Consider the following 17395-nt stretch of genomic DNA (forward strand, 5'->3'; position numbering starts at 1 on the left):
AGGGCCCCTGTTGCTACCCAACTCTAGTGTCATGGGCGCGTGGTCAGAGAGGGTGATTGCCCCCAGCGTAATGTCGGCTACATTGCCCATCAGGGAGGTGGACAGCCAGATGTAATCGATCCTGGAGTGTGATCTATGGGCATGGGAATAAAAGGTGTACCCCTCCCTCTCCCCATGTTTGGTATTCCATGTGTCCACTAGGCTCAATTGGTGTATTTTCCGTTTTAGATCTCCGGAGGGCAACACAGAGGGGCCTTTGATTTGAATGCTACTGTCTGAGGTGGGGTCCCAGGCCATATTAAAGTCCCCTGTGAGGATGATGGGGGATTTTGCGAACCTTTCTATGTTCTACCTTTTATTGAGTGTGTCACTCTTCAAGCTGTCAGGCCTGAACACATCCCAGATGATATTCTTGTAACATACTGAAGCTGAGATTTGATGTAGGGTATGATACAATACTGGTATAATCATTGAATATTTTTGCAAATCCTGGCCGCAGTTGCAGCGCCTTCAAGGATAGTAATTTGGACTGTTGGTTTGGAAGTAATGTTTTTTCCAGGTGTGAGTTCTTACAGGTAAATCAATAAATCAGACTTTGTTCCAGTTTTTAGACTGCTTAACTTCGACAGTGCTCGCAAACAGGCTTGGTTTTTGTGTCTAAAGAAATCAGCCAGATCTCCATTACGTATCGGTGATGCAATGTAGACTCTAGAAAATAGTGAGCAGTCATTCCTCAGTGATGTCAGGTGTAACTGTTTGCTTGACCTTTCACAAACTGGAGGACGGCCAAAGAGGTGGAGGTTATTCCGCTTAATAGGATCTGCCAAGTTTAATAAGCTTGTTGCTGACATATAACTGATACTGGTCAACTCCAATTTCTCGAATATTTAGCAATGTGTTTGCAACTGCTAGATGTACTATATTTCTGCTGTCAAGTACCATTAGATCACAGCTGATTTCACTAAATGGGTTTCCCATATCTTGTATTGCATGTGTAAGAGACTTGATATCTTTTGCAAAAGCCATCTGTGTATGCTTGTTGTCCTCTAGGTGATGCTCATCTTTTTCCCATCTCTTCGTCTTTGTAGAATTACATTCTTCAACAAAGTGGGCCATCTCAGGACCAGCGACCATCCAACTCTGTAGAGTTATTGGGTTTTCTCTGAGGCCTACAGCCCCTCCATCACCTTTGACTGATGCATCATGTTGTTCTTGGGCCTGATAAATGGCAATAACAGAGAACACATGAGTTGACTTTTTTGTGACAATTCCTTTCGTGAATTCTGCATAGGTGTTAGGGTGATGCTTTCTAAGTGAAACCATGTTACGTATTGGCCTGAAATTCATTGCGCATAGATCCAAGGAAAAGGACCAGAGAACAATCTTGCATAGCAACTTTAAATAGAGACGGAAATCTCTTTCTTGTATTGGGCTTACAAAAGTCATGAAAATGAGTTCTACTTTTAGAACGATGGACCAGAATCTAAATTGGGTACATACATCCTTTCTTTCTTTACATCAGTCTTCAAGTGACTTGACTGCTCTCCTCTGTGTCTTGGCTGTAGTCATTGTAGACCTGCTGCAAAAGTAAATAGAGACACTGGCTGTGATTTGATGAGCCATATGGGTTTGAGTCAAATGGGAACATTTTATCAACAAATCCACTTTTCCATTTGTGGCAATAACAGCCCGAATAAGTGCTCCAGTGTATCCACTTTCACCCAAGAGATTTCCAAGAACTTTGAGAACTGCCATTTCAATATGCAGCCCACCAAATATTACAATGAATTGATCTTCGCCATGAGTTGTTGTCCAGTTCCACTGAATTTGTTTTGCCAATGCGTAGAGTGGCTGGTTAAACGTAATGATTGGAATTTGCCCAAGATTAAGGCATTTAACTGCTGTCTTCACAATATCCATTGAATGGCTAATCATGACTATTGACATAGCATGATCTGGATCTAGAGGACGCATGGATGAAAGTGTTCATTCATAATCTTTTGGAGTTTTGTCTTGTTGATTTGCGTGGTATGCTGCCCAGGTGATTGTTTCATCCCCTTGTATGTTGTCACTAGCCAGAACGTGTGCTCCATGCTTCAGGTGTATTCTTTGATTCTTTCACCATAGTTTACAGCGTTCATGGTAGTCAACTAAGTTCTCATAGGTGGAACAGGGGGCATGCTGGTGTAGCACTCAGGAAGATGTTTAGTCAGTTTCTGCGCACAAGGATTTTTAGTCATAGTCCAATCAGTCCCTGTGAAATGATCATCTGAATGTTGAAATATTTATATTCCTGTACCATGGAAAGAGTCATGAGCTGTGGTAGCTTGGATTGGGGTCTATATTGCCGACGCACTAGTCGTGATGAGCCGTCCTTTTAACTGAAGAGGAAGGACAGCATTTTTCATGTGATAGTGATGACAAACTTCATTGACAGGTTCTAATGATATGTGTAGCACACAGTCATATGAAATGCATAACCGAGCTTGTGCAGGATTTCAACAAGTTCCCACTTGCAAGTTCTTGTATGGATTAAAATACCTAAGCAGATAGGAAAAAGGAGTTTCCCTTTCGCGGTTGTGCATGAAGGCTCTTCTAGACTAATACTCCCGACGTCTCACCAAATTGTTGTACATTAGTAACTGTGCAACAGTGAGGATTGGTTGTGGCATTGCTTAAGAACCTGACTGTGCTTTAATGTTTGGGCAGTTCATAACCATAGCAACCTGTGCTAACAGATGCAGGCACAGAGTCGTCCTGACACTTGTTATCAAAAGATCAGTTCAAGTGATTTTTCATTTTAAAGGTGTCTCTTCTCACAATATTTGCTGCTTTAGCAAGATTAACAGCATCACTACCTACATTGAATTCACATTCTTTGTTCAATGCAGATCCAATATCATTATTAAATATAAGTATCACATGACGGCCTTGCTTATGTGCTTCCATGTCAGGAAAGTAAGCAAGTATCCTGTTTTTCAGTTTCGTGGAATGTATATATCCTGAAAGATCACTGCCAAGTTGTTTCATCCTCATGCTGTACAGATTGCATAGGTTCAAATTGTTATACCCCGCACATCTATGTAATAAGGTAACATAAATCAATTTAAAATAGGAATAAGCAGAATTGTTCAATATAAGATAATAAAACTTGAGGTGTGGAGGAGAAATGGTCAACCCTGGCACATGGGTTGAAATACTGAAGCATAACGAGACCAAGTTCCCTATTAGGAAATTCCCATCCCCCGCACACTATCATAAGTCCAATATTGAAGCCAAACTTTCAAGAAACCAAGTTATTTGAATTAACTTAATCTTGGGATATTCTTTGTGTTTCAATGATAATTCACAGATAACAGTTTCATAAATAGCTATATTTCCTGTATCACTGATGTGGCATGAAGCAGTATTCAGTCAATGCAGTTTATATTTATTCATAAAGACAAACGTGTTTCGAGATAATCTTTCTCTTCATCAGGGGCGAATTTCAAATCAATTCTACACAAATAATTCAGACAATATAATTTTAGTAAATCATAACATTGTTTTACCAACCAAATTACTGATCGTTTCAAACAATAAATACATAATCTTCAATAGGTTTTAGAGCATAGTTTAGATAAATATTCCTAAAATGTTTACCAAAAAGGTCTAACCGCTAGTGTTCATGGAAGCATTTATTTACTAAACACATCGATGTCTTTAATCACCTAATTCTCATGATTGCAAATTGTTGTCACAAGCCTCCGTTACTTCAAACCAGTATTTCCACCAATAAAGTGTAGAAGGATGGTCATTGGCTACTGTTGTCATAGAACTCCTATGTTGGATCTCTAAAATAATTTTTTATAAAGATACTAATTATACTAAATGACATAGGGCCTCATTACGACCCTGGCGGAAATCGCGGTGCTAAAAGCACTGCGGAGCACGGCGGAAAGCTGCCGATAGCGCCATGGAGCTTGGCGGATTTTCCGCCCCATGCCGACCTTGGCGGGGCGGTAAATCCCCATTCCCCATTTTACCCTTCCCCATTCCCATTTTCGCCCCATAGGGTATAATGGGAGTGGGGAAGGCGTTAATTGCGCCACCGCAAAATACGGTGGCGTAATTAACGACAAGGTCCCGTAGCGCCATGGATTTCTCCGCCCGGAAAAACCAGGCGGAAAACGCTCCATGGCGCTACGGAATCTCGTAGTAGGGCGGACGGGTCCGCCGCGAATAACGCTGGCATAAACCCACTCCGCCAGGGTCGTAATGAGGCCCATAGAAGTGAGTTATGGCTCACCTTACTGTAAGTTGACCAAACGCCAAAATAGGTAATCCTTATGCAAATCTTCATCTTTTGGACAAAAGGGATCCTATAGTAAAGGGATGCTAGTTTAAGTATATAAAAGTCATTGTATATACAATAGGCGTTAGTTCCTCTACCAAAAAGTCAGGTGGAGATAACCAGGGCTTGTTTTCTTTGGAACATGTCAACATCCTGTGAGGATCTATAGATAAAATAAGGGTTTAAGAATGGGTCCCAAGTTGTTCTAAATCTAGAAGATCTCATTGTAAAGTATGGAGGATATCACTTACCAAGACTTCTTGCGCTGATCCCATAGTCCTAGTTTGTGGCTAAAATGTGCTGCAAAATGGCCACTTTAAATAATAACGTGATTACTTTGCTATGATGTTATCATGTATGACGTGCATGACGTCATGTATGTAAACAAAGTGGACATAAGTAAAGTTAGATCATTATTAGGGGTTCCCTCTTTGTTGGCAATTATGATCTTAAGTAAATAGGAACAAACGCTCCATTTGTAGCTCAAACATCATAATAATAATTTCACAATGTTAAAATAAAATAATACTCTAGTGATTAGTTCACCTACCGTCCTGGCCTAGTTAAATTAATGGTAATTTTAATGTTGTTGATGAGCATCTATTAACTCTCCCATTATGTTTTCATATACATTGAATTTGACTGTATACCCTCTGACTATAGCGGGATGCTTTTTCTAATGTTACTCATGCCCTTTCAATAGCTTCAATTTAAGCTGCCTCAGAAGAGTTCACATTCTGTTAATTCTTGATTGTGAAAGGTGTAAAGATGGAATTAACCTTGATGGTTATCTTGATGCCACATGTTACCAATAGAACATCATCATTAGGTAGGAAGAAACAACAGTAACCGATTTTAAGATTAAATTAACTAGACTTGGTATCTTGACGTCAATTTAAGCTGCCTCAGAACAGTTCACATTCTGTTAATTCTTGATTGTGACTGGTTCACATTTTGTTATTTCTTGATTGTGAAAGGTTTTAAGATGTAATTAACCTAGATGGTTATCTTGATGCCTCATGTTTTCAATAGAATATCATCATTAGGTAGACAAAAGGTAGTAATAGATTTTAAGATAGAATTAATTAGACTTGTAACTTGACTTCACCTGTTCACAATAAATAATATCCATTAGACGAGTAACAACAAGTTTAGTGTATACATGGTGTCCACATATCATCTATTATGGATAACCGATCATTTGCCTTATTTGTAACAGATAGACACATCCTCATTACTCATGTTTAGAGAAGTTACAGAGTTTTAAAGATTACTTTAGTATACCCATCTGTCTAATAGGAGTGCACAGTCTTACCCCAGATCACTGTGAGCACATTGTTAGAACTTTCTTACACCTTTCTAATATGTATCTTAGCCAATATATCTGCCACTTTACAGAAATGGGCCCTGGTAAAATTCCTCATTCATCCCGAGTGGGGCCATTGAATCTAAGTGGTGGATTCAAAATAGCTCTCTCTGTGAAAGGTGCCTACATAAATCCCCACCTCTCGGTAGGGGATGTACCACTTCCAATATTATAAATCTCACTGTGTTGTAGTGTGTTTATTATCTCTAAAGTGTCTGTAAACTAGAGATTTGGCATTAGATGTCCTCAGATTGGATTTATGTTCAGTCTATCTTTCTTTTGCTTTACATGTGGTTTTTCCTATGTAATATCTGCCAAATGGACATCTTAATGCATAGATTATATTCTTGCTATCACACGTGGCATAATCTTGTAGCTTTATCTTCTTCCCCATATTGGGGTGTCTAATGTATTCTCCCTTAATAATGCTTGAGCAGTGCTGACAATTCAAGCATGCAAATGTCCCACACTTGCATTTATGTAGTATTGTTTGTGTTGGTTTTCTTGGTCTCTCTGCTCTGACTAATGTATCCCTCACATGTATTCCTCTCTTATAAGCCAGCACAAGTAGTTCTAGCAAAAGGTGTTGTAAATTCAAATCGAGTGTAATCAAATCCCAATTTCTGTTGATACTCTTCTTAATCTGGTAACTCTGCGAGGAGACTTTAAGTGTATGGATCAGCCTTGTATGTTCTTTTTTATGGGCCCCTTTGAGAGATTCTCCCTTTTGTGTGTTTCAGATCGTGTTATTGCTTCCTCCAGAACCTCTTCTGGGAAGCTTCGATCTTTAAATCTATTTGTCATGTTCTCATATTCCTTCTGTAAATTTTGCATAGATCAACAAGTTTAATTATGGGTGCAATCTCATTGTCTGTTTGAGCATCTTCGATGTATTATATAAGTTCTGCATTGCCATGGGTAATTTGGTCCATCTCAGTTTCCTTTGTTGTTTTTTTTGTATATTGCTCTTTTATATAATAATATGAGGCAATGAATATGGTACATGGCATCTTGAGCAATAAGACCACCTACACTCAGTTTTTCAAGCAGGGGTTTGTCTTCTACTCTAAGGGCACAGTCATGAACGCGAGTATCAAGGCCGAATGTAGATGCTGTACACAATGATCTTCCAGCTGGGGCAGGCATGTCACAAAAAAGCATATTGGTTTTGTGTTCACTGGACTTTGTGCTTGAACACTCTGACGGGCACATTTTGTAGAAGTATCAGCATTATCCGAGGTTGATATCTTCCTATTCTCTGCTTTTTGCAGTTTTGTTTTATTGAACAGCAATCTAAATGATACATGAAACTGAGCTTTACATCATACCAATGCTGCCTTAATAACCCCACCTTCATCTAGACACGACAGATTAATTGTCCTTGGTAAACACCCAACACTACTAAACCCCACAAGTACATTGGATATCGTCTTATGACCAGCTCCCTTTGTATCACGTTTTGTTTCTGCTGCACAGCAGAAAAACACCAAATTGTCTTCTTGGCAGATGAAACACTTGTTCAACTCTGTTTATGTTATTTGTACAGAAGTATCAGGCTTGAACGGATTCATCAACTTAATCTCTGTATTTTTATCTTGTTTTTCTTCTTCAATTGTCATACAAACTCCTTCCTCTGTTAACAAAAAAATGATAATAATATTACATTACTCTTTTTTTTGCACCCTTGTTTTGTGTATGCATTTCTATGACCTATTGGATGATTTGCACACATATTTATAACATGAATTCATGGGAAATCACATTTAATATGGAAGTAAGAGCATCAAATAACATACTAAAGAGCACATTACCAATTTTCCGAGGCCGCCATTTTGAATGTCTGCCATTGCTGTTAGGGGGAAAATCTGGGATGGCCTCGAAGCCAAATTAAAACTTTTCTATGTGTTGTATATGTGCCCCAGGTTTCATTCTTCTATCATCACTAGCACAATTCTTCCAAACATTTCTCATATCTGTGGTACTAATATACCAGAACAACCTTCAAACGTGACGGCTCAGGCTTGCATGCACAAGTACCGCTAATGGATTCCAGCAACACCTTCATAGACCCAAATCCAACCGCACACGGGAGTCTCAACACCAAAACCGATATTTAGTTGTGGTTGGTAGACATTTCTATCTGCTAAGGGGAATATAATTATAATTATAATCTCCCATGTTTTTAAATTTTCTAGTATATGGATTCTACCATATCTGCTTGCTAAACAGACTTGCTTTCAGACTGTGCTCTCTGTTTTACAATCTCTTCTTGATGGATTTGTACTCCGATGGGCCTACTTGCTATTGAGAGTATCATTGAACTTGCCAACAACCATATATATATATCAGACATCCCCTGTATACTTGCTGCTGCTTATCAATAGTTGTCATGCCAGAAACATATTAGCAGCACTGGAGTGACACTTGAAAAAGTGCCCACATCTGGATTGTTTACTAAAAAAGTGTGCAAACTTTTTGGTTGCCAAATCTACTAATAAATGTGGTGGAAGTATACAATATGGAGGGGACATTCAGGAATGCGCCAGGAGGTTGCCCTCCAAAAGAGTTCTTGTTGGCATGCACAGCACCAAAGTTATTCTATTTTTCGAATTGGCTTTTTTTGGACTAAAAATGTGAATCCATTTGAAAGTAAACCAACAGTTCTAACACGAAATATAACTGTGTAATCCCATCGTCCGGTGGTAGGATTATTAAAGTAAATATGAGCTATATTTAGTTTTATACGGTGGTCTATGGGAATATACAATTATAAAGGCCAAAATCATTTGATGTCACTTTATCGGCAGCAATGTTGATGGAGTCATTCAACTTTGAAAGTTATTGTCTGCGCCTGTCTGGACTGGGGTTCACTCAAAACAAATTATTTCACCCAGCCCAGGATACTCCATTTTTTATTTCTCTGGCAAGGATTGTTACTTCTGTAAAGGACAGGAAATGTCCCCACTGTATTAGCTCGGAACTAGTGCTCCAAAGGCGAACCCATGGAGGTACAATGGACAACACCCACAATGGGTGTAATTACTGTAGTCCCTTTGAAGCAGAGCAAAGAATTAGAGGTTGGGGTTAGAGTGGCTCAAGAGGGAGATGGCCGGCAAGAGAAGCTTCCCATCATCTTGCGATATCTCAGGTCCCTGCAACAGGATGAGTATAGGTGTCTGCAGTACTGGATTCCCTCCTGCATAACATCTAAAACACAGGAAGTATGTGTACAAGCTTCCAGTCCACAGAAGAGTTAAAGCAGAGATTTCAGTAGCTTCCCTGGTGAAGACTACACATCCCTTCCAAAGAATAGATAGAGCACATGCACGAGAAGCACACGCTTCACTCTCACCAGAGAGGTACCTCAAATGGAGCAGCACTAGAAACATCCCTCTCTCACAGCATAAAAAGCACAGGCAACAACAGTACAAGGTTCCCAAACACACTCCAATTATACAAGTAGCAGCTGTAATCCATCACAAAACAGGTACACGCACCAGCTGTGCAAGCATCTATTTCAAAGAACAGGTACAGCACTGGTGGCAGCAATGAAAGATTCATTCAACAGAACAGGTTCATCAGAAGAAGCTCAGTGGAGATATCCACCAGGGATGTCGTTTCACCAAAATGCCAGGGGTAGCGGAAGTGACATCACAGTGCCACACCCCCAAGAGTGACATCACAGGAAGTGATGTCATTTGGCCACACCCCCACATGAAGTGATGTCATTAGACCACACCCCACAGGAAGTGATGTCATTAGACCACACCCCCACAGGAAGTGATGTCATTTGACCACGCCCCCACCATGACATGGCCTCATAAAGCATTATCCCTCAGTGCACTAAGAAAACAATGGTTATCATATCAGTGTATTGTGACATTTCATACAAGAATGGATCATCATATGTAGCAGTGTCAAGGTCCATGTTGCCACGTGAAGTGAATGAACCCCAATCCCCTCTTGATGTGGATCTGCCCTGTTATTTCAACAGGACTACAGAGCGAAATCACATTCTGGGGGGACAGGGATAGGGGAAAGCCAGGATAAAAGGGGAGAGGGAGAATATTTCAACAGCAAACATGTATGGAATCCTCAGTTTTTAATGATTCTTCTTCTTGTGTTATTTTGGCTGCCCAAAGATTCGTTCACAATGTGTTCAAATCATACAGTGCATTACTGAGTGATACAAACTTCAGTACCCAAAGCCTCATCAGTCCTGTCCTAATAATTTATTGGGGAAAAAATCTGGGCTGCATTTTGCATTCCTCCCACACTCACCAACACTCTTTATATGCCTAGGTTTCTGTTCCTACATGTTCATTGTCCTCCACACCCCGCACCTCTCCACAATGGTACACATTCCAACAATTAGTACTATTATACAGATTTTAAGATAATGCCCAACAGTTGCTCTTCCTTCACTCTGATCATAAGACTTAAAATGTAGTTTCTTACCATATTGAGCAGAACAGTGGCTTGATAGACGTACCGGTGCTGCTGTTTCAATGGCATGTGAGGTGAAGATTCTTACTCGAAGGCAGGTTGTTGCTTAGGTGACCGGAAACCAGAGGACCGGACCCATGGCACTTCTCCTCTTCCCTGCACTTGCGCAATCTGAATGACACAAGGCCTAGTAAGATCATTTTTTTGTCCCCCCCTCCTCGTCTTGTCACGCCTAGAAACACTTGTGTACAAGCGCGTTATAAATGTCACATCATATCATATCATATATCATACCTATAACCCAGCATATATGCAGAACTCGGATTAGCAGCCTCAAAGAATGTGCAGGTCCTCAAGCATGGATACAGGAGACAAATCAGAAGCAACGAGAAAGGCGCAGAGACCTTAGAATTGATAGTGAATACAGGTTACAAGCTGCCAGGCAGGTGCACACTTTGGGACTTGGACAAAGATTAGAAGAGCGTCATGGTTTTCAAGTGGTGTTGCTGTTACTGAGCTATGCAACGCATTACTTTATCGTGTCCAGTATATCAATGGTCACTATTATTATACGTGAAGCAACACAATAGCCAATCAAACCATGATTGTACTCCTTGAACTACATCACTCTTAGGGATTGACAATGTAGAAATATTTTTGGACTTGCAATTGTGACAGGTTAAATGAGATGCCCAGGATCACACACTTAAGTTAAGAGGTGAAGCTTGGACTTGAGCACAGCATGTCATTTCTGCACTTGACCAAACTGTTTTCCAGTTCTTGTCCTATAGCAAGGTGCTCATATTTGTGTATGTTGACGTTCATGAGCTAATACATATCCTGTTTTGTATACCGGATACACCATTCACAAACTCACCAACATTTAAAAATAAATTTACAGAACAGGCAGAGTTGGCCAACCACAATATGATCCCTTAACCTGGAATGAGCACAGGAAGCATTACTTGATAAATTGGTCTGAATGGAATGTACTTGTCAATAATAGCCAGGCAGAAGATGTCAAGCCTCAGCAGCAGTACTATAACATTTGCAGACGTGCCTTTTATGCTTTTAAAAGAAATGGGCAAAGAAATATTTTCATCTGCCCCGCATGTGCCTCCCCAAGGTGTGGGCCAGGAGCCCATTTTGCTCTCCCATAAAGCTGTCTCTGCCCCACCACCTCCCCTGTGACAGTTCACCATACCCCCGTTAGTAAAATGAATGGTGCTGCCGTCGGCACCAAATTCATTTTACTAACGTTGCAATTTATGTGCCGGCGGCAGCTTAACACTGCAAGCCGCCGGCGGCACATAAATTGCAACGTTAGTAAAATGAATTTGGTGCTGCCGTCGGCGGTGGCTTTGGAAAGCAAGCCGCCGCCGGCACGGCGGCACCGAATTCATTTTACTAACGTTGCAATTTATGTGCCGGCGGCAGCTTAACATTGCAAGCCGGCGGCGGCACATAAATTACAACGTTAGTAAAATGAATTTGGTGCTGCCGTCGGCGGCAGCTTTGGAAAGCAAGCTGCCGCCGGCACAGCGGCACCAAATTCATTTTACTAACATTGCAATTTATGTGCCGGCGGCAGCTTAACATTGCAAGCTGCCGGCACATAAATTGCAACAGTAGTAAAATGAATGGTGCTGCCGTCGGCGGCAGCTTTGGAAAGCAGGCCGCCGCCGGCACGGCAGCACCGAATTCATTTTACTAACGTTGCAATTTATGTGCTGGCGGCAGCTTAACATTGCAAGCCGCCGGCGGCACATAAATTGCAACGTTAGTAAAATGAATTTGGTGCTACCGTCGGCGGCGGCTTTGGAAAGCAAGCCGCCGCCGAATTCATTTTACTAACGTTGCAATTTATGTGCCGGCGGCAGCTTAACATTGCAAGCCGCCGGCACATAAATTGCAACGTTAGTAAAATGAATGGTGCTGCCGTCGGCGGCGGCTTGCTTTCACCAAATTCATTTTACTACATTATGTGCCGGCTGCCGGCGGCAGGCTTAACAACATTGCAAGCCGTCGCGGCCGCCGGCACACAACGTTAGTAAAATTAATTTTATGCTGCGGCCGTCGGCCGCGCGGCGACCACCGGTCCAAGACCACTCTGAGCTGACACGGCTCGAGCCTCGGTCACTTACCTCGAGTACTCCTCGAAGTCACTGGCCTGGCCTAGTGTGGCCTTCTTCTTCAGTGCGTGGTGGATCGTGGATGCCTGCCCTGGACACACAAACTGGTCTGGAGCACAGGAGCAGCAGTCCGAAGCACGCGTTCCACACGTGCAAAATGGAGGACAAGTTGGCAACACAACCTAGCGTCGCAGCACGCTGTGGCCACGCCCCCTCCTCCTCTGATTGGTCAACAGCCAGAGGTCGCAAGAGATTGACAGGGGTCGCTGGCCAATCGCCAGCGGTCGCTCTTGCGACCTCTGGCGACCCCCAAATGACGTCCCTGATATCCACCCGACAGAACATTTACAGAAAAGGCATACGAGCAGGATTCCAACTCACAGGACACTTACCGCACATGTAGTAGTAGTAGTGCAAACTCCCCTCACACATGACAAGCGAAGACGCCAGTATTTCAGGCATCCATCTAGTTTAAGAGGTGCTCCACAAAGAAGAAGGTGGCAACAGTTCAAGCTTCCCTCCTGTAAAACATGTATACCACAAGTAGCAGACTCAACATCATTCTGCACACACCCGATCCAACACCAGTACCAGCAATGCAAGATTCCCTCTCAAAACAGGTTGAGCACTGGCAGCACAGTACCATCTTCCGTCCCACACAACACACGTCACTAATAGCATGTGCGGCTACAGACAAGCATCAGGAGCGCACGCATTGCATCACTGAATAGGTACAGAATGTATGGCACCAGGGGAAAACTGCCTCTGCTCACCATTGGTAGCATTGTATTCTCTCTGGAATGCCCTGCTGCAGTCCTCTTCTAGGGCAGCACCAAGTTGCGCACCCGGGTGAACAGAGAGTCTTTTTACCATTTCTATAAACATACAGTAATTATTGGTCATGCTCACAAAAGGAATCCACCATGCACCCTCCATTGTCCGGGGCCTGGTAGCATATTGAGCTTGAGTGCCTGAGTATCCCCCATTATTCATGAGAATCCCTCTTTCAAATCCCAGCTTCTTCTCCAAGTATGATACAAGATCTAAGCTGCCCAGGAGACTTTCATGAGCCCTTTTCTCCTCTCTGCATCATTTTATTTTATTTTTTATTTTATTTTACATTTGTAGAGCGCTCTAGATCCCACGGGTGAGTCGCCATGCTGCTAGCTTCTGACTTGGCTCAGAGAGCCACTCAAGGCTTCAGTGAGTGCTTTCTATCACCCTGACGCTGGCTGCGGGAACTACTTAGTTGTTCTTGATTCGGATATGCATGTGCACTGTTTTTGGCCCTGAAGACGGTCCTGCTTCCGAAATGCATTGGCTAATGGACATACTGATGTACCTGTTTATCACATAATAACATACACGAGGATGGCCTGTTAGTTTAATCTATCCTCTAATCATTTTGTTTTGACAGTTACATAGTTCCCTTGGTTATATCAAGGGGGACCTACACATTTGAGCAAACTGCTTGAAACATATTGAGTATGACTGAATATGTCGTTTCATTACAAGGTTGAAGTTCTGTTCTTAAATGCATTATCAGCACATTTTTATGGTCATACTGTATAGTTTTATTAAGACAATTTAATTTCTTTTTAAATAACGTTTTCATATTCTGATGTATGGTTCCCTTTGGGCTGTATAGCAAAGTCCCAGCAGTAGCCATTTTAGGAATTTTCCCAATAGGCTGTTTAGATGAACACCCACAGTCACCTGTCCCTTGATCCCAAGAGGCAGTTTGACTTGTTCCGCCTAAAGAACGTCACTTGTGGCCTACAATGTGAGGGGGAAAGGGTGGGGTTAAAGACCATGGGCCTCATTACGAGGTTGGAGGTAGCCATGGCACTATTAGCACCAAGGCTGCCTCCAAACTCGTTCCGACTCCGCCCTGGTGAATGGAGCAATTACCGGTCCATTCCAAGGTTGGCGGGACCAGTAATTCCCCATTCACCAGGGCCATTCCCCATTCCCATTTGAGCCCCCATAGGGCTCAATGAGAATGGGGAAGGCACTAAAAACGGTACCGCAAATTGCGGTACCGTTATTAGCTCTAGAGTCCCTTTGCGGGTCCCATCCTTAACGCCTGAAAAAACCAGGCGTTAAGGAAGGACCCGCAAAGGGAACTCGTAGTAGGGCGGTAAGGGATTACCGGCATCGGTGCCCTTACCGGTGCCGGTAATCCCTTACCGCCCACCTCGTAATGAGGCCCCATGTGTGAGCGACATCATTGTAGTGACAGATAGGCAGGGAAATGTGAGGGACACACAGGAGTGCACTGTGAGGGAGAGAGGGTCAGAACAAGGGACAGGAGTCACTATGTGGGGGAGGTGTTAGGGAGACTGTAATGGAAATACATGTAGAAAAGACGAAAGGGACTAGGGCACACTAGGAGCATGAGGCTGTGCTGTAACCATGAGGCAGAGAGAGAGAGAGACTGGGCCTCATTACGAGAATGGAGGTAATGAAAAAAGGAAGGCGGAATGGTAATAGCGGCATCGTTAATGGGTCCGGGGCATTCCGACCCGACAACCTGCCAATACTGGCACCGCCCGTACCGTTCCCCTCATACAGGCATGGGCGCGTACACGCGCCCCTTCGTGGAGTAAATACCGGCAAGCCGGTAATTGGAGGACATCACAACCCATGCAGGCATGCAAATACCAGCATCCCGAATGCCGGTAATCAGGGCCTGCACGATGGCGGCCATACAGGCATCGCAGACCACCTGTAAACAGCAATCAGCAATCAAGCCAACTGCCACAGGTGCACACAATCACCACAGGTGGACTCAATGGAGTCTGGCCAAGTATAAAAGGAGTACACCCACACACCACACCCCTTCCTACACCAAAATGCTACCACTAGCTGTTGCAATCATGGCGCTTGAGGACATGCCTATACTGCTACAACTACTGCAACAACAGCAACTACAACAATAACTACAGCAGCAACAACAGGCAGCACAGAGGAGACGCAGGAGGAGAAGGAGGGTGAGACAGGCCCAGTAATTACCACCAGTGCAGCCAGTAGTACCTCGTAGGCAGCCACCAATCCTTTGCATCAGACCCAGCCCATTCAATCTAACCCCTGACCAGATCCACACCCTGTACCGGTTGGACCGGGACACCATCACCACCATAGTGGACATGATAGGCAACGACATTGCCAGCCTCATAGAAATACGCACTGCCATCCCCCCGCTACTAAAGGTGGTGTCTGTGCTCCACTTCCTAACCACAGGCACCTACCAGCACACAGTGAGCCAGCTGCATGGCATTTCACAACCACTATTTTCATGCATGCTGACCCAAGTGCTGGATGCCCTCCTGAAGCACGGTAGCACCCACATATCCCTACCATGGACTGCCCAGGAGATAGCCGACACCAAAGTAGGCTTCCATGGAGTGGCAGGTATGCCCAATTGTGTTGGTGCCCTGGACTGCACCCATGTAGAATTGGTAGTCCCCCATGCCGTATAGGCGGTGTACCGCAATCGCAAGCAATACCACTCCATCAATGTGCAGATGGTATGTGACTCCAGCAAGATCATCACACATTGCTGTGCCCGATTTCCCGGTTCAACACATGATGCCATGGTGCTGCGTAACTCCACGCTACCCTGTCACATGGAGCGACATGCTGGACCACGTGCCTGGCTGCTTGGTGAGTTGCCTGACTGGCCCATGGCAGTGCATCGGGGTAGTGATGTGTTGGGATGCATTCTCCACCTGGGTGGGAATGGGCGGGGGTGCATACTCTACCTGGGTGGGAATGGGGGGATACATACTCCAGCTGGGTGGGAATGGACGGTGAGTGGAGAATGCACGCAGAGCTAATGACTCTTGACCTCAACCCCCCAACCCCAACATGAAACATCATTGGCACACATCTGACCATTAACGTATATAAATGACCACATGTAAGACGCACAACCTGGCCACCATGTGTATGTCAAGCAATGCATGACTAAACAGGATCGCAACTGTGCCAATGTGGCTAGTGTGACCATGCACAGTGTAGTATACACAGCAAGCAAAAATGGGAGGTGAAACATTGTCCATTGTCGTACAACCACAGTACATCCGCCTCAGCATGCATTATTTCACCCTGCATCATCTATTCAACACCATCCAGACTACCACACCTCATAGCAGTATAGAATGCATCAGATAATATTTGTTCATACGTACAGGGACATGTGGATGTCCACACCAAATAGCTGCGGGCATGACTGTGAATCCTGAAGGTGGCAGCTCAGAGTGACACACACCTATTTGTATTTGCCTGCAGGTGATGGAGAATATCCCTTTAAGCCGTGGCTACTTACCCCTGTGCGGAACCCGCGGAACAGCCATGAAGAGGAGTACAATCAGGTTCACACCAGTACCCGTGTTGTGATTGAGCAGACCTTTGGCCTGTTGAAGGCGCGATTCCGCTGCCTAAGCAGGTCTGGTGGAGCACTCCTTTATAGGCCTGAGAAGGTGGCAAAGATCACCATGGCCTGTGTCATGCTGCACAACATGTGCGTCTGAAGAAATGTACCACTGCCACCTGACATTGAAATTAATGCACTGGGTGAGGATGATGAGGATGGAGACGGAGGTGAAGCAGCACCCCTGCCAGTACGTGATGCACAGGATGGCCATGCAGTACGTCAATCACTGATTCACGAATACTTCTGAACCACAGGGACTTTGATAGATATGTGTCAGTGACACACCATGGGTCCATGTGGAGATGCACACAGGGAATGTTGGGAGTTGGGCACTGAACACCGTCATACATGAAATGGATACACACGAAATGAACAATGTCCAGGCATTGAATGTTTTTTCACACAACGGGTGTATTGATTCAAACTGCAAAAATGTGACAACCCCCCCGCCCCAAACCCCCAGTGAACTCCCAAACCCCCCCAGTAAACTCCCAAAACCCCCCAGTGAACTACCAAACCCCCCCAGTAAACTCCCAAAACCCCCCAGTGAACTCCCAAACCCCCCCAGTAAACTCCCAAACCCCCCCAAGTGAACTCCCCCTAATGCTCCCATTCACCCCAACACCATCTGAGCCACTCCCATAGTTCTCCCACACTATTTGCGGGACTTCTTGCTGTCC

At 43.9% G+C, this 17395-nt stretch overlaps 1 long non-coding RNA gene across 1 annotated transcript in view; it reads right to left on the reverse strand.

Moving 5' to 3' along the window:
- Window positions 1-3409: 3409 nt before the first annotated feature.
- The window catches only part of LOC138488187 (uncharacterized), a 59704-nt gene continuing 45718 nt past the window's right edge, over window positions 3410-17395 (reverse strand). The window contains exons 2-3 of the long non-coding RNA XR_011274603.1: window positions 10158-10316; window positions 3410-7332 (exon numbers count right to left, since the gene is read on the reverse strand). This is a non-coding gene — a long non-coding RNA (uncharacterized lncRNA). The remainder of the gene's footprint in view (window positions 7333-10157; window positions 10317-17395) is intronic.

This window comes from Ambystoma mexicanum, chromosome 9 (assembly GCF_040938575.1).
Source record: "Ambystoma mexicanum isolate Mex_15411 chromosome 9, UKY_AmexF1_1, whole genome shotgun sequence".
In the NCBI taxonomy this organism is placed as follows: Eukaryota; Metazoa; Chordata; class Amphibia; order Caudata; family Ambystomatidae; genus Ambystoma; species Ambystoma mexicanum.